The 27,321-nt window shown below is 43.2% G+C and overlaps 1 long non-coding RNA gene across 1 annotated transcript; it reads right to left on the reverse strand.

The window, feature by feature from the left end:
- Positions 1–1,111: 1,111 nt before the first annotated feature.
- Positions 1,112–11,082, reverse strand: LOC140595765 (uncharacterized). Its single transcript, XR_011997645.1, has 2 exons — positions 10,868–11,082; positions 1,112–5,359 (listed from the first exon to the last, which is right to left on the reverse strand). It is a non-coding gene; the product is annotated as an uncharacterized lncRNA (long non-coding RNA).
- Between the last annotated feature and the right edge of the window lie 16,239 nt (positions 11,083–27,321).

Below are 27,321 nucleotides of genomic sequence, written 5' to 3' on the forward strand. Positions count from 1 at the left end.
GCAGCAGCAGCAACGTGCCCATGATCAGTTATTTCTTCTATAATTCCATGTATATCTGATTTGAATTTTGCTTGGAATATTATTATTTCCTTGGGTGCACTTCCGTTTTGGGGGGCCAATCCCTCTTTCCATTTTTGTAAAATGCCATGTAAGTTTATTGGCAGGCTACAAGGAGGCCACACAATGATACCCTTTACTGTCTGTGCGTGACCTAAATCATGGATGTTCAGTGGCCGGTTACCAGGGGACAAGAAACAACATGGTTATAATTTCCACAGTGATCTGGGGATTGAAGAGCCAGTGGCAAGTTTGCATTTTATGGAATTACTCATAGTTACTGTACCCCCATGATAGATACTTGGACCATATTGTTGAGGAACTGGTATTATTTACCTAGATGGTGGTAAACTGAATTTTGTCTGAATAGGACCAAAGTGAGAATTGCATGCTTTAGCTTTTCAACATTGATGACACTGACTTTAGAAATGCAGTGACTTTACTGGGCTTCCCAGTGTTCTTGCTCTGGAGACCACTTTTCCCATCTGCAAACGTGATCTAAGTTCCCACAACTTGTGGGATGAGGAGTTTGAGTCTGGACTCAACCTCTGGTTGGCTGTATGACTTTGACACATTACTCAAACCTTCTGTACCTTGATTTCCCATTTTGGAACCCAGGGGTGGAATTAATAATGCCTACTCACAAGATCACCATGAGGGTTAAATAAAGTGACATACACAAAAAACACAGCAGAGCCTGGCCCATGGGTAGGAGCTGTGAATGTATGAACTATTATTTTTATTCTCTAAAATAGTGAACATTGGGCATTCCCTGAGTGCAGGGGTGATGCTAAGCCAACTATAGGTATTGCTCAATCCAATCCCCATAATAGTCCTAAAAAGATAGCTCCATAATCCCCATTTTAGAGATGAGGGGATGAGGTTTGGGAGATATTTAAAATTCCCATGGCCACACTGGACCGAAGTCTATCTGGTTCTAAAAGTGAAGCTTGTAATCACTTTGTTATATTTCTCTAGTCACAAAACTCTGAGGATATCTGCCTGGTAACCTTTCCTATATCTACAGTGACGCAGACACGCACATTAGCCAATATTATAGTTAAACTGTTTATTGCACAGTTCAGTTCATATCTCTACTTGTCCTCGTATACCATCATGCTCATAAGAACTTTTCTCTTTGGGTCCTGAGAAGCAGATTTCTACCCTCTTGTTTATTTCAAGCTTTATAGAATTTAGGTGATAGAACGGATCTCCTTGTCACAAAATCAAGAGCTTACCACCCTTAAAACGATGAAAATAACTTAGTTCTGCAATAATTTCCGGGCAGCTTCAGATTAAATTTCTTTCAATCTGCTTTAAGGTGTAAATATTTCTCCTGGGGAATCATTGAGTTCGGCTTTCTAATTTGATTTGGAAGGAAAGGAAGTGGAATCCGTCTGCCTCATACGGAGCCAGGCGATTCAGTGCACTGGGGAGATGTTCAGATATCTGTGTAGGTGTTTTTAATAAGTTAGTTCACCTAATTCTATTTCCTCTCCACTAAATAAGAAATGCCCTGCCCTAATGGGCTTAATCTTTCTAAATTATTTTCTGGTTTTAATTGTGCTGTTTCCCACAAGCACCTAATTTAATTACAAGATTGTAATGCTTTTCTGTGAAAAGCTTGCTTGCACATTAGGAACACTGGGATTCAAATGGTGGTGGTGGTGTGGGGGGGTGCTTGTTAGCTTTCTCAGGATGGGCCAGGAAAATGCTTGAATGCTCGCCTGCCTCAGTGGGTCAGGTCTTTGGGAGGTGAGGAATGTGATGGGGCCTGACCCAGTCAGACGCTCAGAAAGACTCATGACCCCATCCCAGGATGAGTCCGGATGCAGCTGAAGCCTCGCACTCTGAAGGCTGGGATCAATCCTCCATTGCCAGGAAGCAGCTTCGTTCCAAAATCCATCTGCTTTGGTGGCAATGATAGTGAAGCGGCTGACCTATAACCTTGCAATGGGTTCCGGAAATGTGTGTCCCACCAAACAACTCATGTCCTGGAGTGACATATTGAACAGCTATTTTTGTGACATCTTTGAAAGATGTTATGCTACATGCCAAATAAAGGGAGAAACAGAAGGAAAAGAAGCAAATTCTTGCTGTGGGGGGAAGATGGATCTTTTTGCAGTGGGGAGGTTTTAGCTATAGGAACCTCACTCTCAAGGCACTTCCAGCCTTCAAGATGCTGCCTGGGCACTATATCTGCATGCCCATTTGCCCCAGCTTTTACTTCCCTCCAGGGACAGCAGGGTCCAGAAGAGTGTCCTCCTGGTCCCTTGTCCCCAATTGTGGGCTGCACAGAGCTTATAGGAGTCCAGAACCACCAGGGAATCAAAGCAGGTGCTAATGAGGATGCCATTGGTGGCCAGTTGTGGCTGGTTCCTGGGACTAAGCACCTTCACTAGGGAATCAAGAAAGGTCCACAACAATAGATAGACAAGCCTCCTCATAGGGTCTGCCCCTATGGGTCTTAGGCTGGCAGGGCGGCAGTGTGAAATAATGCAAACAAGTACCATTTCTATTTTCTTGGTAAAATATTTGCTAAATGGGGAAAAAGGAAACAAAGAAGGACTATTTTTTTATGTGGCTAGTCAATCAGACTGATTTAATTGCGTAAATGAATGGCCTAACAGCAGTGCCAAGGACAGGACCCAGTGTTGAACTGGGCCTAGTTCTGAGTCTAAAGCTCTGGCTTTCCATCGGACCATCGTGCCTATTATGGACTGAATCGTGTTCCTCTCAAAATTCCTTTGTTGAAGCCCTAACCTCCAACTGGATTGTATTAGGGCCTTCAGGGAGGTAAGTAAGGTCAAATGAGGTCATTGGGGTGAGATCCTAATCCAATAGGACTGGTGTCCTTAAAGAGAAAGAAGAGCTCTGAAAGAGAGAGAGATCACTCTGTGCACATACGGATGAAAGGCCAGGTGAGGAATTTGCCAGGACCTTGATCTTGCACGTTTAGCCTCCAGAACTAAGATGGAATAAATATCTGTTGTATAAGCCCCTCAGTCCCTGGTATTGTGTTATGGCAGCCTGAACGGGCTAACAGAAGCCCAAGGCAGAGATGGTCCTCAGGGGTGGGTGGTGGATGGGGAGACACCTGGGAGGCTGAGGGCTGAGGGGAAGAGCAATGCATGGATCTTGGGGACCAGAAGGAACGACTGGGGAGGGAGGAAGTCCAGGGCTGTGTTAAATGCCCTTCCAGAACGTTGCTCATAAAGAGGGAGAGAAACAAAAGCAATGTAAGGCCAATCCAGGCGGAGAAAGGTTGTGGGTCTCTAGCAATGTTTGGGAATAGAATGGAGAATGTCAGCGCCACGGCCTAAACATGACTCATCTCTTTCTGTCCCTGGTTCCTCAACTGTAAGGTGTGCTGGTCCTCGAAACTCCCCCAGGGAATGTCTTGAGTCTTAAATGAAGTGATATTTGTAAGGAACTTAGTACATATTTCTTCAATAAAACAGAAACTAACATTTACTGAACATTTCCTATGCGCAGGGACCATTTTGGAAGTCATGTCCCACCGGAGTGTGTGCAGCAGCACAGGGTTCCTGCTGGAATCGGTGACGTGTGTAGGTGACACGCAAGACAGGGCACAGGTATGATGACGACGCAGCCTCCAGCCTTCTGCGTTAGCTCCTCACTAAAGGCTTTCTGCTTCAGCAACCTGAGGCAAGGAAGGTCCACACCGGACACACTGATTAAATATTGAGTCCACTGGCAAGAAGGCAAATGGCAACCAATACTTTTGGTGTCGTAGGATGAAGACAGATGAACTGATATTGTGCATTTGGTCTTTCAAAACAATATAATTAGGCATCAAATCTCCAAGTAGGAAAATCAAGAGGCTTTGTTTACTGGCAAGTCCTGTGGTCAAGAAATCAACTTAATTTTCCCTAATCCCCTATTGCCAAATCTCTCCATACAACACACTCTGGGACATCTCTCAAAATACCCACCGTCCACACTTGGGGAAATACTGCCCTTTATAAACCCAACAATTCAGGGGAAGTTGACAACTGATTTCCCTAAAGCTCTCGTAATCAGAGGAGAGCTTGGAGCCACATTCTTTTTTTACATAAATGAGGCAGGGCAGCTGGGAAAGATCCTCCCTTGCCCGTTCCTCCCCCCAGCTTCCTCAAGTGACTGCTACCTTGAGTTTATATTGTGGAGGCCAAACCCTTCAGCGCTACAATGAAAGATGAGACTTAAAGCACAAGTGGCTGACGTGGCAGGGAAGGTGACAGATATCACAGGTAGAGCAGCACTCGGAATGAACCCACACTTGCTGTCTGGTGTCCGAGCCCCGGCAGGCCTTGGCCCTGCCTGCCCGGGGATGTCACCTGTGTCCAGTCCTAGTCTGAGACTCCCCTGGTTTTCTGTGGCCCTGGGCCTGCACCCTGACCCCCCCAGTGTGGGCTGCATCCCTTCCCCTCCCTTTGAGGCCACTCCTCACACATTCCCAATGCATTCCCTTTTCCTCCTTGGGGCCCTCCAAATGTGAAAGCACTCTATTAATTTGGTTGTTCCCTTGGCCTTCTTGACTCTTTCCTGCTTCAGAGTCCCCTCCATGGGGGAAGGGCTTAGCTCTGCTTTGTCCCCGCTGGAGAATCAGGCCACACAGCACCAGTCACATAATAAATAGGCTCGGAAATATTTGGCGGTTGATCAGATGGTTGACCAACCTTCATCACATTGCTGGGAGGAGTCGTCTCATGATGGTCACCACTCATTCCCCATCCTCATCGCCTTTGTGGATCAATGTTGGTTCTTTCTCCTGTGGCCAGGAGACTCTAAGGAGGTGCTGAAAATGCTCGAGGGAAGTCAAGCTCTTAGGGACTGGGGGCTTGGAGTCCCACCCCTCAGAGAGGGTGTGTTGGCCCAGGACGATCTAGGAAAGCCCTGAGCAGAGGCATCCAGGGTTTCTGGCTCAGTTCCTAGGGTGGAAATGAAGCAGGTCTTTCCTGGCATCCGGCACACTCAGGGGAGAAAGGCAGCCTTCCTGGCCTCCAGACATCATCCCATTGTTCTAGAACCACAACGTGAGGACAAGAAGGAGCCCCTGGGAGACCCTGGCTCAACTGGTCTCTCTCTCAGGTGTGGACTAGAAGCCTGAGAGGTGAAAAGTGTTCCTTCCTCCTTATCACCCAGTGTGTGAAGCATCGGTCACGGGCCACCTTGAGCGTTGAGAGTCCAGGTCCCAGCAGCCCGTGATTCATGGTTTCTTGGGGTCTAGACTCACTTTCTAAAAACTCTTTCTTAGACACAAATTGCCCTCAAGTTTGTTGCAGTTTTCATGTTACATCTGAAAAGAAAAAAAAAGAAAAGACTTCATCACGCACAATCATTTTTGATCTGCAGAACAGGCGTATTTTACAATGTATGTGGGAGGACCCTTCCGTGCAGGCTGCTTACAAGAGAGAAGGCAATTGTTCTCCTCCCATACTTCCTGGTAAGGCTGGGAGACAAAAGCCACCCCTTGGTGTCATTTTAAAGGCTACAGGGAAGTCAATTTTAAGGGAAAGAAACCTTTCATTGATGCAAATGGAATGAACTCCAATGGTTTCCTTTTAGAAACCACTATAATATGCAGTTGCAGGATGGCCAGTGTAATTTGATTAAATAAATAGGCAAACAGGAAGAAGAAAGCCAAGAGGGCACGGTTTTATGTCAAGGTCCTATTTGAGTCAATGAGGGTATGTCCTGCTTTCAAAGACATGCTCAAGCTTTAATTCTCAAAAATTCCTTGCTTGAGGGATGCTGTTTATTTTAGGTTTACTGCTGGCACACTAACTGGGCAAGGCTTTCCCAGAACCTTCCATAAACTCAGTTGCTAGGCTCCACCTCCCAAAACATCATGCAAGCCCTTGTTCATCTTTTTCATGGTCCACCAAGACTTTCAAGGAGAATTCTTCATGTTCCTTGTTTACTTCTTTGAAGGGAAATATGGTCCAGGGTTGATGTTGGATGGCTCAACATATCCCTGATGGCCTCTTTTCTGAAAGCCAAACATCTGTAGACTTTTTTTTTTTTAAACAACCTCAGACTCCTGGACTGAGCAGACATTTCAAAAATGGTTTGCCAAATGCTTTTAAATCTTAGAACTGTGGCTGGGGCAGTGGAAGACATCCAGTAGATATCTGTTGAATGGAAACACTAGAATATCAAGTTATTGGAGGTCTATGACCATGGTCATTGTAACCTGCCATCATACCGGGGTTTCAGAGCAGCAACCCCCTTTTTAAAGGACAGAGGTGTGCTGCATTTAAGAAATAAACCAGGAAGTATTTTTTAAAGATTTTATTTATTTATTCATGAGAGACAGAGAGAGAGAGAGAGGCAGAGACACAGGCAGAGGGAGAAGCAGGCTCCATGCAGGGAGCCCGATGTGGGACTCGATCCCAGGACCCCAGGATCACGCCCCAGGCCGAAGGCGGCTTTAAACCGCTAAGCCACTAGGGCTGCCCCCTAAACCAGAAAGTATTTTTTAAACGAAGAAGAAATATCTTGTTTTTCACCTTTCTGTTTTCAAATCCTTAACGTTGGTGCTCAAAGAAGACACAAAACAAAATTAAGTGTAGAATTTTATGAAGACTTCTGATTCTTACATAAGTGGGAGTCAGTCCCCACTTCCTGCTCAGTCGCTAATTGTCATGTCTAGATCCAAATGGCAGAAAAATATTCCAAGATATCCCCTGCTCAAATGTGGCTTTATTTTTCATTTTTTAAAAAATATTTTAAAAATTTATTCATGAAAGACACACACATACAGAGAGGCAGAGACACAGGCAGAGGGAGAAGCAGGCTCCCTGCGGGGATCCCAATGCAGGACTCATCCCAGGACCCTGGGATCATGCCCTGAAACAAAAGCAGATGCTCATCCACAGAGCCACCCAGATGCCCCTCAAATACACTTTTAAAAGTAGATTTAATAATATAGTAGTTATGTTTATTTAGAGGGGGAATTTGGATTTGTATTTCTAAAAAGGCATTTTCAACAGGGATATTTGAAAGAAAGAGTATTTTTTTTATTTTTTAATTTTTTGAGAAAGAGGATTTTAGAAAAGTCAAAATAAGCTGTACAAATTTAGTATCTTTCAGATCCTATCTGGGGCTATATAGAGACTAAATCCATACTACGTATGAGGAATGTATTCTCATGTGAACACCATATTTTGTCAAATTATTTATATGACAACATTAAATTCTTTTTTTAAAAGATTTTATTTATTTGAGAGGGAGAAAGAGAGAGAAAGAGAGAGAGGATGCACTGTGGGGAGGCTCTGCAGAGGGAGAGAGAGAGAGAGAAGCAGAGTCCTTGCTCAGCAGGGAGCCTGATGTGGGGCTCCATCCCAGGACCCTGGGATCATGACCTGAACCGGAGGCAGACGCTTAACCCACTGAGCCACGTAGACACCCCGACAACGTTAAATTCTTTAAAAAATGACCTTCCCCCTTTGGTGACATATACACAAAGAGACAGGGTACCCTGATGATTAAGGATGTTCTGCAGCCAGAAGCCCGTGTTAGGATCCCATCTCCCCCAGTGACTAGGGGTGTGGCCGTGAGCCAGTGAGTTATTCTCACTCTTCCTTGTTTTCTCATCTGTAAAATGGGAACACTAGTGCCATGTAAGTAAAAATGGCTTTTGTGGGGAATAAATGTTGAGCTGTGCTTTGCACAAAGTAAGTGCTCAACTAATCTTGCCGCAGTTTGACGAGCTGGAAAGGTCTGGAGAAGAAAATAAAAGTCTCCCATTTTCCAACATGTTCCACCTTTTCTTTTCCTACCCATTTTATGACCTGTTTTGCGAGTGTACCGTTGTTAGAAAGGTTCCTACCTTTGCCTCACTTAACCATCAGGAACATTTATTTATATTATTTAAATTATTTGTCAACTCTCTGTGCCCCTCCCATAATTATCTTATTTCCCGATTTTTAGATACTTACCCTGTTTCTAAAGACATGAAAACACTTTAAAAAAAAAAAGAAAAAAAATAAAATAAAAAAAAAAGAAAAAACTTAGTTCTACCCTCATTCTATGGAGCTGCCTCTAAACCAGAGAGCCCTTTCCCCCTCTCTGCTAATAAAATCCATGCATTTCTGAAACCCTACAGCGCTTGATGTGTTAGATGCAGGACTGTTTAACGCCTTTTTATCAGGGTGTTGGGAAAGAGTGATGAGGGCTGAGGAATAATAGCAAGGTAAATATACGGAGCACTTTCCACGTTCTCAGGGCAGAACCAGCCTCCCACACGTTGCACACGTTAACTCACACGGCGCAGCCACCCGAAGAGGTGCTTCTCTTTTCATGCCTAGTGAACAGATCAGAAAACTGAGACACTGAAGTGGTAATGACTTGCCCATGGTCACTAGTCTAGCAATTTGCAGAGAGGGGGTTTGAACCCAGGAAATTACTTCCTGATTGCTTCACCTACCCAGTCTTCTTATGCAGGCCCTTCATTCTGGGTGTTTAATCGGGAATGCTCTCCTGCTGCTCTCCTTTCTTTGCTCTTTATTGGGAAGACAATGGAAAGGTCAAGTAAATGGTGGTCAGTGGATAGTTTTTCGGAATACAGAGCTTGGATGGGCTTTCCCATAATGAACTAGTCTAGTTAGGCATTTGGTTTTCTGCACTCTCATTTAGAGCCGGAGCAAAGTATCAGTGGGTTGCTTCCCATCCTATTTTAAAGTGGGTTAAGGTATAACTTTGGAGAGCAGGACTACATTTTTTTTTTTTTCAAATAAGCACTGCTTTTTTTTTTTTTTTTTAACAGAACAAAGGTCTACCTTGCCAAAGCGCACATCTGTTGGGAAGGATGCGTGCAGCTGGAAAAAAGAGAAGAACACTCACTGTCTTTTCTGAGTAGGTGTTTTCCAATCAGCCATCCAGGACACAGCTGAGCCACTACTTCCATTTCCCCCTATTTTGTCCAAATTGCGCGAATAATAGATAAGGATCTGACATCTCCATACACACTCTCGGGGCCATAAGAGAGCTGAGTGAGGGGAGAGAAGCCACGTGCATATATAGTCAAGGGGAAAGAAAGGAGCACCGTGTGCCATCCTATAGGTCGTGGGTGCTCCCAAAGCAGAGAGCCTGTTATGAAGTTCACAGGGAACTGTCCACGAACTGGTACAAAATAAAACAGAAAAATAGGCAATGGCGTGCCAGATGATCAGGCTCTTTCTTCCACTTCAGTCTGTCTTGAACTTGACCTGAACGTGACTGGAAGAGGGGTGTGCTATTCTGCTGCATTTGGTACGTGGCTCAGCCTTGCACCAACATGACTGCCCTGGCAGATGCTGGCTTTTGCTCATTCTTTTCTTCGAGCACCATTGTGAGCCACAGTCCTTGTCATTCCCCCAAACCAAACGAGGTTTTTTATAACGGTGACTCCTATGAGAAGTTATTTAGAGATTGGAAATGAACCCAAAGGTGTACCTCTCTAGAGAGTTTAATTCTTACAGAGGGCAGGGATCCAGAATACATCTTGTCTTATTGAAAAGAGGAAGCACTTGCCTTTAATTTCGGGTTCACAGAACACTTCCTTTTAGAAGTCTCTTTTTGAAAAATATGCAGACTTAAGCAAAATGTACAAAGCCTGGCTTTCAGAAGAACTTCCTTCCTGAAATTGAACTTTTGCCTACGTGGTCCTATTTTATTTTATTTTATTTTATTTATTTTAATTTAATTTAATTTAATCTTATCTTATATCTCATTTTATTTGTTTATTTTATCTTATATCTTATTTTATTTATTTATTAAATCTTTTATTTTAATTATTTTATTTTATTTTATATTTTATTTTATTATTTTATTTTATATTTTATCTTATCTTATTTTATCTTATCTATTTTATTTTATTTCATTATTTTTTTCGGGTTTATTTAAATAGAGACGATAATTACCTGTATTTATTTATTTATTTTTGTTTTTAATTTTTTTAATTACCTGTATTTAAACAGTGATTGGAAGGACCAGATGATCTTTCACTACGAAAAGCCAACTCAGTGAAATAAGTCAATTGGAGAAGGACAAACATTATACGGTCTCATTCATTTGGGGAATATAAATAATAGTGAAAGGGAATAGAGGGGAAGGAAGAAGAAATGGGTAGGAAATATCAGAAAGGGAGACAGAACATGAAGACTCCTAACTCTGGGAAACGAACTAGGGGTGGTGGAAGGGGAGGAGGGCAGGGGGTGGGGGTGAATGGGTGACGGGCACTGAGGGGGGCACTTAACGGGATGAGCACTGGGTGTTATTCTGTATGCTGGCAAATTGAACACCAATAAAAAATAAATTTATTATTTTTTTTAAAAAAAGGATGTATGAGGAGGCTGAGTGTATTCAAAACATTTTGGTCCCTTGGGGGGAAAAAAAAAAAGAAAAGAAAAGCCAACCGTAATTTTGTGCAGTAATAGGACACCAGGAAAAACCATTCACCTTGGATTCGTTTGCATATGGAAGGAGAACTAGTGGGACTTGAAAAGGCTGTTTTTCAATCTTTAAAAAATCAATTTTTAAATCTGAAAGGACCTGCGGGGTTCAGGCTGAAAGGTTGAATCCAAATGAGGCTGGGGTTCGGGTTTTCGGGACTCAGCCTGCACGCTGGGCCGGACCCTGGCCCGCGCCCCCCGGGGGCCCCCGGGGCACCTGCCTCGCCTCCCGCCCAGCCCGCGCTGCACCTGCCGCGGGTCTCTATCCCGGGCGCCCGCGCATCCCGAGGCCGGGCGGCTCCCGGCGGCGCCCCACGCCTGCCGGCCGCTTCTGTGTGCCGGGCCCAGTCTCCTCCGCGGCGCAGACTCACCTGGCGGCTTCCAGATGCTTCGTCCCCAGCGCGATGTTCCGGAACCTGTGTCAAGTCCCCTCTCTGAGCCACCTGCTTGGAGATGCTGCGCGCGGGACCCGGGAGCGGCACCACTTGCCTCGAGCGCCACCGCCTGGCCAACACGGGAACGACCTCGGCCTGTCGGGGAGCGGCGTCTGGAAACCGGCCAGGTGCAACGTCGAGTTTCTGCACAATTCCCACCCTTACCCGTTTTCTGTAAAGTGGCTGCGATGGATGGTCTCGCTTACGGATGCAGGCATTTTTCTTGTGAGTAAATAGACACGTTCCTCTCGCAATAACTTGGATCTAGGGAAATTGAGAGGGGGAACCATCCTGTACCTGCAACCAAAAAATAAATCCTATACATTGCATTCTTTATAAACGCCTTGGATATGATACACTTTGGTGATACAAAAACACAAGAGCAGGACTGTGAGGGAAACACTCTTTCCTTGCTTTTTTTTTCCAGCATTCTGTCTATGGCAGGATCCGTTTAAAGTTGAAAGAGCTCAACCCTGCATGAAATCTTGGCATCCTGGACCCTCCATGGCTCAGGTACAGCCTAGATTCTATGGGCTGGAGCTCAGAATAGACGGGATTGGAAGGTTCTTTTTTTTTTTTTCTTTTTTAAAGATTTTGTTTATTTATTTACGAGAGACAGAGGGAGAGGCAGAGACACAGGCAGAGGGAGAAGCAGGTTCCATGCAGGGAGCCTGATGTGGGACTGGGATCCCCGGAATCACACCCTGAGCCAAAGGCAGACGCTCAACCACTGAGCCACCCAGTTGTCCCATGGAAGGTTCTTAAAAGCATGTGTTCACCCCAGTGCAGGTGTGTGTGTGTGTGTGTGTGTGTGTGTGTACAGGCGTACCTGCTATGTGAGCCGACCCCCTGGGGTGTTCAAAGAAAAAATGAAGAGTTCTGTTCATACTTATTTTAAATCTCAAGCTTCAACATTTTTATTTTGCACATACAGTTATGAGAACAGTTGTATATCATTTACAAGTGAGTATTTTGAAAAGTATTGAGAGTGTGGGTTAAGAAATATTTTACTGATAGAAGTTCATGACCAAACCCCACAGGTCTGAAACTGCCATAAAGTTAAGGATATTCTCAATACTGTCCTAACTGGCACTTGGAGGTGACATAACAGACCTGCAGGCAACTGGAATGAGGCCTGGCTGGTGGGTAATTAGCCAGCCTCTTCCTCTGGGTGGGGAGACCAGCAGGGGGTTTAGACTCAGAAAGGGGGTCTCAGGGCTGCCTCTGTCAGTCTCATTATATAAAACCAGAGTAAACCACTTCACATCTGGGGGAGGTTTTCTTTTGCTGGAGAAATGGGTAAAGAGGATCAGCCAGGTGTTGGACACCAGGTGGGGTGGGTGTATTGAGGATAACATGTGAACAGGACATTGGGCTCATCTAGGGTGTTTGCAATGGAGATCAACTTTCATTTGGACTGAAAAATTATATAAAATTTAAAAACATAAGATTAAAAATAAATTTTATACACATGATTAAAAATAAAAGATCTAACATACCTAAGAAAAGATGAATTCTAGAGACCTCTCCAGGCTCTTCAAGACCATGTGTTTGCTTATGGAATTTTGGTGCTCTTTTAAAATTTTTATTTATTTATTTATTTTATCTTTTAAAATTTTTTCACAAGACAAAACAATTGGTGCCCTTATTGAGATTAAAATCAAATTAAAAAAGAATGAAACTTACATTATAAAATCTGTATTATAAATCAAATTAAGGGCTGCCTAGGTGGCTTGGCGGTTGAGCGTCTCTGGGCCTTTGACCCAGGATGTGATTCCAGAGTTCTGGGATCGAGTCCCAAGTCAGGATCCCTGCAAGGAGCCTGCCTGTGTCTCTACCTTCTCTCTGTGTCTCTCATGAATGAATAAACAAAATCTTTAGAAAATTAAATTAAATTAAAAAAGGATGGAACCTTAAATCTGTATTATATCTATCTTTTTTCAAAGTGGATGGAGAAAGTACAATTAATGAATCATGGGCTAAGTTGCTATTTTTTAATGATTATTTTTGATAAGTCTTTGGAAAATGAGACCAGAAACTCCAGGTTCTAAAAGGACGAGTGGGGAATATTTTACTCTGCAGCCCTGGCTTTGGGATGGTGACATAAATACGAGTGACAGCTTTAACTCAGATCTAAAGCTAGTTAAGTTCCTACTGATGTGACCCAAATCACTGCAGACAACAGAAATCTTGTCTTGTTTTAGAGGAAGACCAGAGACAAAGACCTGTATTTTTGGTTTACCTATGACTTGCTGACAGCTGTCAAATTTATTATTATTTTTATTTTAGATTTAAAAACAGAGGCCTTCCTTTGAACAGCTTCAGGCCAGAACATTTTATTGGTGTTGGATCTTGTCTGCAGTGAATAGCAAATTCCTCATCACATGGGTCATTTGGTGACTGTGTGGTTGAGAGAAATCATAATTTGACCATGATTTGGAAATGTTCTGGCAGTTTCCAAGAGGTGTAGTTTCTGGAATCACTGAAGATGCAGTATGTTGTGTTGCTTTGCAAGAGAGTCTGTGGGTGGCCAGGAGCTGGGAGGTGGGGAGGTGACATCCCAGGCTGGAGTATCTCTGCCAGGTGGGTGTCACCTGGCTCTTGATCTGTCTTCTCCTATTTCTTAGGAGCTGTCATTTTTTGTTGTCGCTAATCTTGGGCATGACATTCAGCTGATCTGGGCCTTCTTTCCTCATCTGTAAAATCAGGATTTTGAGTGCATTGGGAGGGCAGCACGATTGAGCCAAGAAACCTCTAGCAGTGGAGTTCTGGGGCTTTATCTACCCTGGTGGGAGTAAATATTAGCTAAACCTTTTGGGAGCAGCGTTTGGAAGCATGAATCACACGGTTTATTAGCCACATGAATGCTCTCTGACCCAGCCATTCTGCCCATAGGAAAAGGTCCTAAGGATATTTCCAGTGACGGAGACAGATTTATGCACATGTACTCTAAAAATTTTTGAGACAAGCTAGATGTTTGAGAGTAAGAGCATTTCTAAATAAATTAAGGCAGTTTTTCAACGGAATATTATGCAGACATTACAGGCCACATTTTCAAAGGATATTAGCACAACAAATGTTCACGATATACTTTTAAAATTGTAAAAAGTAAAGCAAAATGTCTACAATGCATGATACCAATTTTGCGTTAAGTATTTGAGACATACATTTGCATGAAGAAAGTCTAGTAAAAACAACCACATGTGAACAGTGTTCCTAGGTGATTTAAAATTCTTTATATTTTTTTCCTGAGCTTCCAAATTTCCCACAATAAATATATATTTTTTTCTTATAGCCGGGAGAAAAAAAAGTGAAATTCCTAACATGGAACAAAACATAGAGTTTGTGGTCTGATCAGGTTTTTGCCTCGTGTAAGATTACAGGCATTTCTGGGACTCGAGGAGAAAAGGAAAGTACTATAGACCGTGGACTCCAGAACTAGACTACCTGAGTGACACCTTAGTTTCTCTGCCTCAGTTTCTTCCACTGTGAAGGTAGGATAGTAGGAGTACATGTCCAGAGAGTTAATAGTCAGCATATATAAGTCTTGACCCATTGAAAGCACTGTTAGCTATTATCATTCTCTGTTAAATGGAAAAACTAATACTAATTCGACTGATGTTTCCTGAGCACCTACTTTGTGCCAGGCACAGTCTGTGCTGGGTGTGCTGCAGTACAGAAGTGATCAGTGCGAATCATGTCTCTACTCTCATGGAGCTGTGCATTAGTAGGAAAACTGACAGCAATTAAAAAACTTGGGGATTCAAGTCTTAAGAGGAAAAATGAAAGAAAAGATGGGAAGGTGGGCTTGTTAGAGTTGTTTTGGATAAGGTAACATTTGAGTGGACACCTGAGTGTGGAAATGAGCCAACCCAGCTGCGTGGAAGAAGAATATCAGGCTGGAGTGAAGTCAGTGCAAGGGCCCTGAGGTAGGCCTGGCTCACTTAAGGAACAGTAAGGAAGCTCTACAAGGTTGGATAATCCCAGAAACAGATTCTGAGACAAGGATTCCAGTGCAGGTTGACTACTTGGGAAGAGATCCAGGAAGCCCAGGCAAAGGAGTGACGAAGTGAGGGAGGGAGCCCATGCCAGGGGAACAAGTGAGCGAGCTCTCACTGTGGACCACTGTGCTGCGATGCTACTCAGGACCACAGGGAGTGTGTCTAAGAAGCCTCACTGTTGTTCTCCTGGCGGGGAGGAAAGTGGGGTGTCAACCCTCCCAGTCTGGTCCATCATTAGATGGGAGCTGCTTTCCAGCACAGTGGCTTTCTCTGAGTGTGGGTCCCATGCACCAGGGAAGGTGCTCAAGCCGGGAGTGACAAGATCTTATAGCAGGAAGGCTACCCCAGGTGGAGGGAAGGTGAGTGCTGAGGAGACGGGACTGGGCTCTGGCTGCACCTACTACAAAAGCCAACACGGTGAGAGTGGGACAAGCAAGGGGGCCTTTGGTAGGGCTTAATTCAAATCCCCTGTAAATTCTATTCTGGGGGATATGGGAATCATGGTATGATCTCACTTGTTCTGGAAGTCTCTGGCTATGGTGTGGAGACTGACGTGTCTGACGGTCAGAGGAGAGGCAGGAGGATGCTCAGGATGCCACAGTCAGAGCTCAGGGATGATAGTGGTTGGAAGCCAGGGGAGAGCCATGAAATATATTTTTGGATTCTGGAGACATTTTAAAGGAAGAGCCAAGGGAATTTGCTGATGGATTGGATGCAAGAAGTGAAAGAAAAGAAGGAATGAGGACACTACAAGATTTTGACCTGAGCAACTGGTAGATCAGAGTTGCCATTTTTCAAGGTGGTGAAGATGGTGAGGGCAATGATAGTGTTGGACTCTTGGCTTCCACAGTCAGTGAGCCAGTTCCTCAAAATAAATCCCTATCTCTCCCTATCTATCATCTATCAACTATCACTTATGGATTATCATCTATAGATCATCTATCTATCTATCTATCTATCTATCTATCTATCTATCATCTATCTATCTATCTATCCATCCATCCAACCATCTATCAAGAGAGTCTATTGTTTCTGTTTCTCTGGAGGGAGCCCTAATACAGAAGCCCAGCATTTTGTATTTTAAACAAAATCTTTTAACCCTGACTGCCAGCATTTTGCCTATACAGTTCCCTAAAAAATGTGTGTTTTTTACATATTTGGTTCCAGTCCACTCCATGTACCAAAAGCCACACTCGTACCTCATTTTGAAATATTCCTCTCTCACTGGACTCCCTGCTGCTATAGGCATATCAGGCTACTCTCACATCTCACCCTTATGGTTCCTTAAAGTCTTTATGTTCAACTGAAAGAGCACACTCCGGCCCGCACACTACCCCACATTAGTTCTTCCAATGATCTTATGGCCAGAAGCTGGATTTGGTCTCTACTCTGAGGCCAGGTCATGGTGGAAGTGCTCTGGAACAGATCACTGTCTCCCAACTGTATCCTAATTTGAAAACATTTTGCTGATAGGAAAGGCTAGAAAGGAGAAACAGTTCTATTTTCTAACTCATCAAGTTCTAAAGTCTTGTATTTCCTCCAAGTTCTGCTTGCAGACTGGCCATTTCTTTTCTGAGCCCTTCTCTTTCCTGAAGTACTTTTCATCATATGTTGCTAAAAAACACTATTGGTATTTTGCCTGGAGATCTCTGCCTAGATTCATATGTCCTTTAGGTACATTTTCTATGTCTTATTCTGTAACATTGTCCCAGCCTCTTTCTCACCATTTTCTCAGCTTCCTTAAGTTTCTCAATTTCCTGCCATTGATTCCCCAAGGCAATTCAACATATCTTGGGGTTTTAGTAGAAAAGCACTCCACTTCTGGTGCCAATTTCAGTTTTGATTTCTTGTGGCCAAAGCAAAGCTGTGTAAGACACAATCGCAAGATCTTGGTGGCATACAATGATAAGATTTATTTAACTCATGTAGCCAGGAGATGGTTGCCGTCAGCCAACTCAGGCTGAGTTTGTCAAGGCTGGTCTGATGATTTGGGCCAGGTCTATCCACACCTCTGGGGTTCAGCTAGTGATTAGCCCATCTATGATTGGCTCCGCTGGGGGTGGTTCATCTCTGCTCAATATGTCCCTCATCCTCCCTCAGGGCCAACAGCCCAGCCTAATGGTCTGAAGTCTTGTGCCAATGACAGAGGCAAAGAGGATGAGTGGAAACATATGAAGACTCTTCAGACCTAGGCGCAGAACCGGCTCACCATCTCTTGCCGCATTCTGCTGGCTAAAGCAAGGCACACAAATAAAGCCAAGTGCTGGGAAATATTCTTCATCCTTCTCATAAAAGTGGAGAGTGACTCTTTCTGATCAATGATCTGATTAATCTACTCTCCAATCATTCTAATGATGATATGTTTCTATAAAATGGCTCATTGAAACCTACAGTTGAATGATCCTGTCTGGTCCTTAGTTGGAGTTAGCCAAAAGAGAAGTTTGTGATATTTGAAAGCCTGCAACGTGGTGGCTGTTACTTTCTGAAGATCTTCGGGTCCTCTAGATATGGTAATGGATAGACATGGAGGTCATAGGGGCTTTAGCTCATCTCCTCCCTTCCTTCTCCACTCCTCCAATCCTGACCAATGGCCTTCTTGGGGCTCTTGGCTGTATGCTTTCAGAGACGGCAGCTACAAAGAACCAGGAGTGTTCCTGTCCCCAAACTCTACCTTTGTGGTCTCATTTTGGCAACTAGATGTGCTTGGCTCCCAAGCTGATGGGTTGGGGTCTCCAACACTGATCCTCCTCCTACTTCTAGACTTCAGCTTCCTTAGTAACTCTCAGAATTCTAGAAGCTCTAATTCCTATAATTCCTTTCTCTTGTAATACTCACAGTTACCTTGCTTCCTTGCCTGAGTACTACCTAACGGTCCCCAAGCTGTCCAAAGCCCTCTGCTCCCTGCATTACAGGACCCAACAGTGGAATCAGGTCCTTATTCTGCCTTTTACCTTCCCTATACCTTAACACCTAGCCCTTTACCTCCTCTACTTTTTTCTGAGACAGTCCTTGTTCCATATCCCTTTAAATAGGCTCTTTCTCTCTACCTCCTACAGTTTATCCAGCCAAAATAATACAAGGTAGTGGATCCCAAAGGGTTGCTAGGCCACTTCATCATTATACAACTGCACCATTCAGCAGGAACTCTGGGTACAGGACAACCTAGAGCTGGGACACTAACCATGTGTGTTTCTGTCTCTGTAACAGTCACTTGAAAGCCATTAAGGCAGCATTTAGGCATAAATTAGGCAGCATTTAGGCAGCATAAAATCCTCTGTGGTAAAGGTGGATTTTGATTCCTCTGAAGCTGGGTTAGATCAGCATTGTGATTTTTAAGCTTCTTGACCTGAATGAGATTTGCTATTCCTTTGGGAAAAATAGGGAGGTTTTGCCACAAATAGATGGGACCATAAAATCCAGGTGCTTTAAAAACAAATCAGTCTATTAGAACTTAAATTTCTAAGTAAAATTGAGCCACTTCTAAGTCGTTATTGTGTGAGTTTACACATTTACTCATATGAAAACTTAAAGCGAGTCTAGATACTTTTTAGACCTTGTTTGGAATATAATAAGTGGTGGCCCATCGTCCCATGGAAGGATGAGCTCAATCTTTCAAGAAAACCAGAAGTCAGTTACTCATTCATTTGATGAATAAGGTGAATTATCAAGGTGAGTGAAACTACTATATAAATAAAAAAGTGGCTCTGAAAAGCCATGTTAGGTTCTTGAGAGGTACTTTGATCCCTGCATGCTAACCTGGGAAAAGGTCACAGTCTTTTGAAGAGACAGCTTTGAAGATGGATACATTAATTTAAAGGTTAAACCCTGGTGTTTAAAATAAAATAATAACAGTTCACTTTTCCACAAGCTCAAGACATCTATTGTATTTTTATTAGTGGGCATTATTGATTAAAAACCATTATTGGAAATTCTTATAAATTGGACTGATACTTCCTTTACTGGTGAAACAATATACCCAAATAGTGATATGCTGAACTGGAAATGGATGGTTTCTGCTTCTTCTGGCCTTGGAAGTGACTTACATTTTTGCTGACTAATCTCTCAGCAAGGTTGATTATTGTGTAGCCAGCCTCAATCAGTATATCAATGGGAGTCCAATCAGCAAAACAGGAATGCCTCAAAGTTGATATGAAATTACCTTAGCAGGCACAAAATGGTTAAGTATTGGTGATTTAATATGGTTAACCTCATATTTCCATCAGTTTCCTGCCAAACCCAGTTGGAATGCAGCTGATGGCCCAGCCTGCAGGGCTGAGCATGGAAGGAAGGAAGTGTTCTCGGGCCAGCGGGCTCATGGTCCACTCAGAGGGAGGAAGCGTAGAAGAGATGTCCAAGACATCCCAGCCAGATGAAGACTGCCTAGGCTTGGACAAAAGGAGCTTCTGCCACTCCCAGGTGCACAACCTGATGAAAGCACAACTATAGGCGTATTCCTTTCCTGAATCTGTTCTATGTCCGTAGACGTCATTCTTCTAAGTCTGGTGGCCATGTGCCCATTGGGGCCACAAGACCCAGGGCAATATAGTGCTGTGTGGACATGATGTTGAAGGTGGACCTTTTGCTATTCCTACACCACTTCTCAGTCATTTGACATTTCAAATAGAATTCTGAATATTTCTTATGTCTGAGATGCATGACCAAGAGTCTGTTTCTACAGTGTGGTTTGAGGAGGTGTTATGCATGGAAGCGTGTCCACCAACTGAAGCTCTAATCCCCAGTTTCTGTGAAAATGATCTTATTTGGAAGCGAGTCTTTGCAGATGTAATCATATTAAGATAAGGCTGTCCTGGATTAGGGTGGGTCCTCATCCAAGAACTGCCCTTCTTATAGGAAAAGAGACATTTGGACATGGATACAGACGCATTAGAGCATGCCATGAGATGAGAGAGGTAGGGATTGGAGTGAAGGAACATGAAGGAACTTCTGGCAATCCCCAGAAGGTGGAAGGAACAGGAAGGACCCTCCCCAGAGTCTTCAGAGGGAGCATAGCCCTGTGACACCATAATGTCATACTTTTGGCCTCTAGAACTACAAGAGGGTACATTTCTATCGTGTTAAGCCCTCTAGTTTATGGTCATTTGTTCTGGGTGCCCAGGAAACTTATACAGGAAGTAGGCTGACAGGCTGGCATGGGTGCTTGTCTGAGAGAACTAATGTATGGGCCGCTCTGGGCCTGTCCCTCCGCTTGCAGATTTTTTTCTCTCTGTCCCTCTCTTCCAGAGTGACCTATGTCTGAAACATGTGCTAGTGATGTGGCTTTCCATTCCAGAATGCAAAAGGAAGGCCAACCAAAATTTCATCTGGTGAAAGAACTCCACGGGGTATTTTAAAGAAAGACAAGAAAAGGACATATTTCCTTCCTTCCTTTTTCACATTTTCTCCATCTTGCTTGCTTACCTGTGTGTTGTTTGTTGACAGGGGTGTTAGACTTTAGGAAGCAGGTTGTTCAGGCTCTTGTTTCGATCTTTGAACATCGACATGTTTGTGGCACATACGCCTTTGGGGAGGAGAAAGCACGTTGCAATCACCTTTTCCTGCCTCTTGGAATGTGTCTCTGTGACTTCATGACAGAATGTTCTAACTGGGTTGGGCTGATTTTATGCTCCTTTCAACACCGCGCAGAAAAGTGTGAAGAATGAATGGAAATTTGGTCCTGGCGGTTGTGAATTATTTTTTGTTTCTTCAGAAAGTTATTGTTGGACATTTTTACCAAAAGCAATATCTAGACCTTTCTATATGTCTGTGTCATCTATATTGTGTATCACTTGAGGGTCACTGGGCTAACTCCTTTCAGGCTAGCTCCAGAAGGAAGGAAGTACATAAGTGAGGCTGAGCAAACAGTCCAGGACTAGAAGTGCTTCGGTCTCAGCCAGTATTTCTTAAGGGGGTGGGGTGGGGGCACTTCCAGCATGTTGGTTGTGCAGGATCATCCCAAGCCTGACTACAGCCAGTAAATAGGAATAGGAATCCCCGATGATTATGACAACTAAAATCCACTTACACACACACACACACACACACACACACACACACACACACACACCATTTCTCTCTAGAAACTGCTTATTGCAGATGTTGTTGGTGCCCTTGGGCATCACATCTGCACACAAAAGGCTGCTTGTTGTGAATGCCTGAGACTCTCTGTCTGTGGGGTGGTGGTCAGGTGGCAAAGCATACATGGGATACCTGGGAATGCTAGAGCATTTGCCCTGGTGGATGCAAATTGGTGGTGAATACTCCAGCTCCTCACCCTTGCTTGGGACAACCTGGAGGCGTGCTCTGCACTGTCTCCCAGTGCTCCCCAGGGGTACTGAGCTCCTACTGTCTACATGGTAGTCAACTTGGAATGCCCTTGTATTTGTTTGCTATGGCTGCAGTAAAGCATCACCATGCCTTAGTGATTAAAACAACATATATCCATTTCCTTACAGTTTTGGACTTTGGAAGTCAGAAATGGGCTAAAGATCAAGGTGCCAGCAGGGTGCATTCCATTCTGGAGGCTCTAAGTGAGGATCCATTTCCTTGCCTTTTCCATCTTCCAGAGACTGTTCACATTTGTTGGCTTGTGACTCCTTGCTCCACCTTCAAAGCCAATAACAATGGGCTCTCAAAGTCTGTCTGAAAAGGCTGAGTTTTTCCCATGTCATCATCTCTTTGGTTCTCTCTTCTGTCTCCCTCTTGTCTTTTTAAAGACCCTTGGGATTACATTGGACCAAGCAGGATAATGCAGGATACTCTCCTTATCTGAGGGTCATCTGGTTTACAAACAATTCCATCTGCAGACTTTCATTCCCTTTTACCTTGTAAACCCAAAGTACTCACAGATTCCAGGATTCAGGCATCTTTGGGGGAGGGGGCATTTTTTCTGCTTATTGCAATAACCTTTGTTGGCTTCCTTTCCTTCTTTATCTCTCTATCCCACTTCCTCATTGGTCTTTCTTGGGATCACTTCCCAAATAAATTACTTGTATGAGGAGTCTTACCTCATAATCTGTTTTGCGCAGAAACCCAAACCAAAATACCATGTAGAAGAGAATTACTACTTAGAACCACTGGCCTAGAGACTCCAGTAAATCATCAGGACCTAGTCTCTCTCTCTCTCTGTTCTTTTCCCCACCTTTGTCAGTGGTGGCAAGGTGCCTTAGGCAACTCCAGCTAAGCCAACAGTCTTCTAGACTTATTCCATTGGAAAAGAGAAGCTCCTACTGATGTTCTGACATTCCTTCTAGCTAGATTACTTTAGGTCATGTGCCTCTCCCTTACCTTAGGATTAAGGCTGTAGGATTGTGATGCTTTGATTGGCCAAGCCTGGACTATATCCTCTACTCCTAGAACTGAGAGTGCAGTCTCACCCAGGATCCATGGACTACTCGTGGAAGAAGGGTAGATTTGCAATAGACAAATTAGGAATTACTACTCAAAGAGGCAGCAATGAGTGCTTGAAGGGTAAATAACAAATATCAATGACATGGTATTTTCTTTCTTTTGCTTCCTGTCCAAGCCCTGCCATGTGTGTATGAGTGTGTGTGTGTGGGGGGGGGGGCGCTATCTGTGCTCATATAACACAGAATGCATGAGTGGGTCTTAGGCAATATCCAGTGAACACATTGTTGCCATTCAACAGATATTAAAACTGAGGGTGAAACAAAGGTAAAGAATTGTTGTCATACACTGGCATTGTTGTCATATGTGAGAAAACCCTTCTCTCAATTCTAGACCCTGGGACCTGCCCTCTATGGTCTGATGTCTTCTAGGCTACAGCCTTTTGTAGCTCAGATCAATTTTCTATTAGCTGATACATCTGAGATGATAGTAGGAATTATCCCCTCTTAGTAATTCATGTATCTTTGTTGGTTTTGTCTTATCCTTGCCCCAAAGATACAGAGTGCCCCCAAAGGAGGCACAGTATAGAAGCAAATTGAAATGTACACTCAATAGATTATATTGGAGATAATGTGCTTTGAAATGTGAATGCGATGGCCCACTTCATATGGCACAGAACACATTTCTGACAAAAGATGTGTAAACCTTCTCTGGAATGAGAAGAAGGAATAAAACAATGGATACCTTAGGTTTCATTGATGTTGGAAGAAGGTTTTGTCTTCAAACAGGGAAAAAGCATGGATTTGAAGGCAGACAGAATTGGGTTTGAATCTGAGCTCTGCCACACACCAGCTTTGTGGACTTTTGCACTAGCACGTGGCCACTGGAGGCCCCATTTGCTCATCTGCTGTTTATGTGTGTCAGAGGTGGACTAGACCAAGCAAAGTTATAAGTGACATTCCCATGAAATGTCAATTCCATTCTTTACAAGGCCTGTTTTGTCTTTTTTGCCTAACACGATTCAAATTTCCCCCCTCTGAATGTTCTTTCCAATTCAGTGACATGGATATAGAGGGTACATCTTACCTGTGTTCATGTACTAATATGGATTACCTGTTTTTTAAAAAATTTTTTAAAGATTTTTATTTATTTATTGATGAGAGATCCACAAAGAGAGAGGGAGAGAGGCACAGGCAGAGGGAGAAGCAGGCTCCATGCAGGGAGCCTGATGTGGGACTCAATCCCGGGTCTCCAGGATCTGGCCCTGGGCTGAAGGTGGCGCTAAACCACTGAGCCACCAGGCTGCCCTGGATTACCTATTGATGAATAACAAATGATCCCAAATTTTAAGGCCTAAAACTATAAATATTTATTATCCCAAAGTTCCTGCAGGTTGGGAATTCAGAAGTGGCTTAGCTGGGAAGTTCTGGTTCAGGGTCTCATGAGATTTCAGTCATGTTGGCCAAGACTGCTGTCCCTTGAGAGATAGAAATTGGAGGGTCAGCTTCAAAAGCAGCTTACCCTGTGGTCTGTAAGTCTGTGCTGATTATTGGCAATTCTAGTCTTCACAAACCTCTCCCTAGTCCTGATGGGATGTCCTCATGACACAGCAGCCTTCTGCCGGAGTGACACAAGAGAGCAGGATAGAATCTGCCAAGTCTTGTGATCTAGACTTGAAAGGCACACAGTCACTTCTACGGTAGCGTCTTGGTTATACAGTCAGTCCTATTCAGGTTGGGTGTGAATACAACCACGTGGGTAGCTACCAAATATAGAGAAGTCATCCCTTTGATTGATGTGTGACTTATAAAGTACTACGTGACTTGCTATAGCTACAGTTACTTATACACTCGAATCGCTGTTGAAGTCGATAACTCTGGTGTGTGACTGGTGCCATCAGAGAATTCCTGAGTTCTTCTTGAATGAATTTGCTTATGGTCCTTTTGGCCAATCCATGGGATATACATTGTCAGGAGTGTGTGGGGTAGTAATCTACAGTGGCCAGTTCAATGGATGACGTAGAAAATGCCGTAGAAAACACATCACTCCTTCCGTAAAAGCCAAAAAGACGTGCACACTTAAACTGAGCAGTTAAGGCCCCTGTTTAGCGAAGGTGGAACATGTGCATCAGCTGAGTGACCTACCTACAAGTTCAGCCAGGAGAAAATTCATGGCATCAAGCCCAACAATCTCAGCCCAGGAAGACTTTGCTTCAGCAAGACTAAGTTTGCCTCAAAGAAAAGCAGTTACTCAAGAAATGTTGCTTTACTATGATGACCATAATGATGATCATGATGGTGACGGTGATGAGGATGAATAGTAATGACTTTAAACATCTTACAACTTCAGAAACAACAGTACAACAGATATTAATGTGGAGATAAGGAATCTCCTTTGGAACCCTTAGGTGATCATGTCCTTTTTGAAAAGTTAACACTAGGAAATAGGAATCTGTTATCTCCATGCATCATTTATAATCTGCATTGCAAATTCATGAAGCATGGTTGTGGGAGTAAAGTTATTTCTCTGTCTGAAATACATAAGTTAGATCAACTCAGGATTTCTTGGGCTAAATATCTCTGTGGCCTTTTCCCTCCTCCTGAGAATGAGGCTGTGCTTGAATATTTTTTGGTATGTCTGTACTTGAATGGCTCCTTGAGGCCACTCATCGCGTTTCTCAACTTTTAATTCAGGTGAGAAGTTTAGCCAATTGCTCCCTCAAGCTGCCTTCTTTAAAATGGATCTAGAAACAAAACCCAAAATCATAAACAGCTTTCAATCCAGCCTCTTCTAAATAATTTTGAGGACCCAGGGGAGGGGTGTGGGAGAGTGTGAACTGTCGGTACACATGCTTTTGGTTGACTGTGTGAGTGTGCAGGGAATATTGAGAAGTGATGACTGGAAGTCAAAGTTTCTACAAATTCTTTTTCATTCTCCTTGCACATGACAAGCACCACCATGGGGGTAGAAAGAGCTTTACATTAAGAGCTGGTGGATGATGTATGGAAGTGTTGAATCATTATATTTTGTACGCCAGAAACTAATATAACACTGTATGTTAACTAATTAGAATGAAAATAAAACCTTTTTTTTAAAGTGCCAACATAAAAAAATTAAAAAAATATATATATAAATGCCAACATACCTAAAAAAAAAAAAAAAGAAAGAAAAAGAGATGGAGAAAAAGTATGCAGAGGTAGACATTGAAGACCTTAGGTTTAACCCTGGGTAGTGGGGGGTGTAGGTAGATGGTAAAGTGGAAGAATATTTTATTTTGATCTTATTTTTTCCTATTTTGTGATCTTTAGGTTGGCTGAGCATTAAACACATACATAAATGCCCCATAGTTTTTTTTTTAATATTTATTTATTTCTAAGACAAGTCTAACCCAACATAGGAAGAAAGAACATAAGCAAATTGCTTTGTTTAATGTAACGTAACAATGGAAATTGGAAGGAGAGGTCTGGGGACCTTAAAAGCTCTTTAGGCTTTGGCATTTTAGTCTTTAAAATTAAAAAGTTGGTTAGGGTATCCCTAGGGCCATTTTTCAGATCTAGCATTTTAGAATTCTCTTAAATGGATTTCTGTTTTATGATTCTCAGCACCTACTGCTTTGGGTGACTACTCAATTAGTGATGGGTGCCCATCAAATACCCTCCAGCTGGCTCCTTAGGAAGGTGATGGTGTATAGGTGATAAGTTAGTATCTAAAAGTTTGTATTCATGTTACCCTTTGCATTAAAATAATTTGAAAGCATAGATTAAAAATTCATTTTAAAAAATATTTTATTTACTTATTCATGAAAGAGAGAGAGCCAGAGACACAGGCAGAGGGAGAAGCAGGTCCCCTGTGAGGAGGCCGATGCAGGACTCAATCCCAGGACCCCAGGATTGTGCCCTAAAAGGAAGCCACTAGTCAACCACTAAGCCACTGAGGCATCCCCTAAAAAATCAATTTATAAATAAGAAAGATTTTGGTGGTAGGTATAGTTGTATGTGTTTGCAGCAGTTGTATGGGCGTTAAGGCCAGCTGCCCACTCGATATTCGTGTTTTCACCTTTCTTTTCAACAGAACCTTGTTCTGTTGGGGCCACAATGCCTGAGCTAAAGAAAAATCACTTACCTAGGCTTTCTTTCTATTGAAGAAGCTGTGGGCAAAGCTTAGGGCACAGAGAAGTAGCTCCCTCCTGATCACAAGAAATTGTTTTTTGTTTTTTGTTTTTTTTTTTTGCCTTTCACCTGGTTCCCTTTCTCCTCTTCCCACTGGATGTGGTCATGAGAACAGTGAATTCAATTGCCATCTCATAAGAGGTATCTTTTGTCAGAAAACCATGGCAAATGCATTTAGATATTTGAATCAGAAACCATAGCTTCCGATGAGTTACAGAGTCATATGGAGTCTGCCTTGAAAATGCAGATATGGGTTTGTGATCCAGCTGATTATCACACAGTCAGCCTATGGAACATGGGCCAAGGTGATTATCAATGCTTTTATTTATTTAATGATAATTTATGCTTCTTCAAAGGTGTACCAGAAAGGCTGGCTGGTATGTTACATGTCATAAGGAAGAAGCTTCTGGTGAAAATGCACAGAAGACAAGATCATGCCTGTTGGCCAACCCAAAATCTATTTGCAAGCCTCCTTCATTCTTGCTCACTTCCATTATAGAGGCTGTCTTTTCTAGCTCCTTTGTTGGTTCAGGTGGTCATGTGTCATAGTTCCCTTCAATGAGACATAAGCAGACATCTTCATGGCGAGAGTTCTTGGAAGGAAGGGAGAGATATTGCTACCTCATTTTTCTTCCTTTCTCATTGGTCTGGGGAACGATCTTGCCACTATGAGTGCAAGGCTGTGAGATTAGCAGAAATATTGTCCTTGACGCTATTGTGCTTCCAAACCAACACTTGAAAGCCAATTCCTACGGACTTAGGAAAAAACTCTATTTTTTTCCATCCTTGTAAGTCCAATTTTTCTCTTACTTGCAGCTCAAAGCATTCCTGACAAACAATGTGCAAAATGAGAAACGCACATGGCCAACGGGAGATG

Source organism: Vulpes vulpes, chromosome 15, assembly GCF_048418805.1.
Source record: "Vulpes vulpes isolate BD-2025 chromosome 15, VulVul3, whole genome shotgun sequence".
NCBI classification, from domain to species: Eukaryota; Metazoa; Chordata; class Mammalia; order Carnivora; family Canidae; genus Vulpes; species Vulpes vulpes.